This window comes from Choloepus didactylus, chromosome 24 (assembly GCF_015220235.1).
Source record: "Choloepus didactylus isolate mChoDid1 chromosome 24, mChoDid1.pri, whole genome shotgun sequence".
Lineage (NCBI taxonomy): Eukaryota > Metazoa > Chordata > Mammalia > Pilosa > Megalonychidae > Choloepus > Choloepus didactylus.
Window position 1 is genome coordinate 2,862,793 of NC_051330.1, and position 3,376 is coordinate 2,866,168.

The following is a 3,376-nucleotide window of genomic DNA, read 5'->3' on the forward strand; positions in this document are numbered from 1 at the left end:
GAACACACTATTCTTCTCATATACCAGTTCCATCCCATCTTCACCTCAAACCTCCCTCCTAATTTACCTTCCTTCTCTCATATCTCCTGCCTTCACCTGTGTGCTGTTCACCAGCCTCTCAGATCATTCTGTTTTGAGAAATTCCCAGTAATATACACCATGACTGGCTTTTTTTCCCCTTTAATCCTTGACAGTGTCTGGAAATGGGACATTGATACCAAGCACATTGGATGTTGCCCACAGTGTACACAAATTAATGCTCTGACACCAGGATTTTGAGACAAGAAAAAGCTTTATTGTGTGGCAGCCAAAGGAGATGGGGGAAGCTGAAATATGTTCCTCAGTTTAAAGAGCTTTGTGTTTTGATCAGATTCAAAGAAGGGGAGGTGGAGAAAGTGGCAAAATTTGTTTGTTTTCACTGATAAACTAAAGCATCACCTTAGTAGAAGGAGAAAAGCTTACTGCACTTACAGGTGTAGTGCCATGGGGCTAGCACAGAAGGGCTTCATGGTTATTCACACATGCATCATCTAAAAATGGCATCGTAGTACGAAGACTGGGTGGAGAGTTGGCAGAAGTCATCAGGTTACTTTCAGTCACAATTCATGGGGAGAGTGCAAGTGCAGGCCCAGGGAGCCTCTGAGAACTGGATAAAATTAGTGGGTATTGGAACAAATAGGATACAAGGAGGGGTGAGGGGGTATTAGCTACAATAATAAGAAAACATCAAGGGAATCACCTGGTGTAACAATATGCTCATGATAACACAGTAATAACAAGTAAGGGGCAGGGGAAGCATCTAAGCATCTAGTGAAAGCAATTAGTCAATGTTACTGGGTATTGTAACAACTGTTTCAGTAGCTTGAGTATCCAGAAATGTTCCAGGGGCAGTTATGCAGCAGTTTTTACATCCTAAACCATTTCTCTCATCCTTTCTCCACTTTGTTTCTCCTCATCTAAAGCATTTCTCCACTACACGCTTTCCACTATTCACTTGGGCATGTTTCCATATTTGTGGATTTTCTCCTTATTTTGGTGAGGAGGCTATTGAGAGGATGACAAGAAGAAATCATGCATAAAAACACAAAGGATAATAGTCATCTTGATTTTTACCCAAAGCCTTATTATCTGAGTAAATAAGGCAAAGGCAGACAACTTCATGAGAGTGGGAGATGAGAGTAATAAAAACTATGCAGTGCATTACCCAATGGAACAGGGAGTGCAGAACACAGGTCATGGACAAATACTCCCCAACACAGCAGTGAGAATACATTATGGATCTGTGGTTTTCCTGCACTGCTAAGTCATTCTTTTCACCTAGGGGATAGTCAGCCTAGGCTTCAGAGGAAGAAGACCCCCACCCAAAGACCACAGGACCTAAGGACCTTTTGCTCTTCAGTAATTCAAGACCCCACCTTCACCTCTTCTTCGTAGACTTGAGCTCTGTAAACTTTTGTGCAAGAGAATTTTAGCATCATCAGCCACTGTATTGAGGAATTTCAAATGTAGAAAGTAGGTTTTAAGAAATTGGATGACAGAAGAAGAGAGCCCTCCGTTCACTGAGCAGTAGCATTCAACACATTTCTGACCTTTGCTTCTATACTGTCATCCTTACAAGTAACCAGAAGTTGAAGGACTGGGTGCAATCCTTGATCTCATGCACACAAATGCCCAGTTTCTGGGCAATACCACTGACTGACTTATCATCCAGACCAAAATAGTTTCGGTAATTTCCAAACACTTCTCTTGTTCAGGCAAATCAAAACCAAGAAAGGGCATGAAGGGGATCAAGGCCAAAGCGCATTCTTTAGGGCTTCCAGCCAGATCTCTTGCTTGAGGATATCCCTCTTCAGCTCAATGGCAGCTTCAGACAAACTGGGCAGCAGCAGGGCCAAGGTGTGACGCTTATGAGCAGGGAGGTCATTCAGCAGCGTCTCCTTCAGGCACGGGAAATCAAAATCAGCAAGGTCAAAGTTGGAAACCAAGAAGATGCGTGGCTCAGGCACTCCAATGTCACTGAGGTTTGCTAGACAGTCGTCTCGAATCTGCTGAAGAACGCTGTCCTTTTGGAAGGACCTGGGTTTGCTTCTCTCTTCATTATATAAATCACTGTCCACCTTGGTTCTAACAAAGTAGAAATTCTTTCCCATGGCCTTGATTTTTCTGGCCAGGAGAGCATCATTGTACTTGAACCGTGAGAAAGAAATGATGATGAAGAAGTCATAGTTATCAATTGCTACTTCCTTTAGGTAAGTGTCTAGGTGGAAACTGGGCGTTCCTGTTCCAGGAAGGTCCCAGAAGGTCACTTTGGGATATTTTGGATGTTGATAGGGAGTTTTCTTCCGAGTTGTGTCTACAACACCTACATTAGCAGAACCCTCCTCTTCGTGACTAAGTCCTCGCAGGGCATTGATGAAACTGGACTTCCCAGACCCAGTCTCCCCAATCACAGCCACATCCAGGCGAGCATTCTCTGCTTCCTGAAGTGACTTCTGAATCATGTCAACCACGTCCTTCAGCTTTGCCTCTCTAAGGGCTACTTGAATACTAGTGAGAGTTTCCTGAGAAGGATGCTTCTTGCTTTACCAAAAATACAGAACAGCAATGGTGAAAATTGGAAGCCAACTGCTGAAAATTCTTTCACACAGGAGCTCTGATAAGAACTGATCCATGGCAGTTAATTTTAGAAGGTCTGGGGAAAAAAAGAGAATAAGGAGATGAGATGAAAGGGATAGATTAGGTTCAGCTGGAAAAACACAACTGATCTCAAGGGGCTACTCCCATTTTATCACAGTTATCCTTGTTACTATGACACATTCATTTTTCCTGATGACTTTAATTTTCACTGGTATGAAGTTACATGTTCTCTACTGATGATTCCCATGTGCCAGGAGTCAGTCTCTCAGTCAGTATGGTAGACAGAGAAATTACCCCCCAAAGATTTTCAAATCCCAATCATCTGAACTTGTAAATGTGTTGCCTTATATGGCAAAAGGGAATCGGCTGGTGTGATTAAGTTAAGGAATACGAAATTGCAAGTTTATTTTTGATTATCTAGGTTGCCTTGATATAATCATGAGTCACTGCAAGAGGGAGGCAAGATCATCACAAATAGAAGGAGGTGGGTTGATTTAAGGAGAGCTTGGAATGAAATACTCTGAATTTGAGGAAAAAGTCATGAGCCTGGAAACAGAGGCAGGTCCAGAAGCTGGAGAGAAAAAGGAAAAGGATTGTCCCATAGACCTCCAGAAGGAACCAGCTTGGCTGACGCCTTGATTTTAGCCCTCTAAGTCTCATTTCAGAATCATGATTCTTACCAGTGAAGGGAATAAATGTGTGCTGTTTCAATACACTGAGCATGTGACAATTTGTTACA

General features: G+C 42.7%; 1 pseudogene; it reads right to left on the minus strand.

Annotated features, from left to right (window-relative positions):
- Positions 1–273: 273 nt before the first annotated feature.
- LOC119519748 lies at positions 274–2,672 on the minus strand (annotated as a pseudogene).
- Between the last annotated feature and the right edge of the window lie 704 nt (positions 2,673–3,376).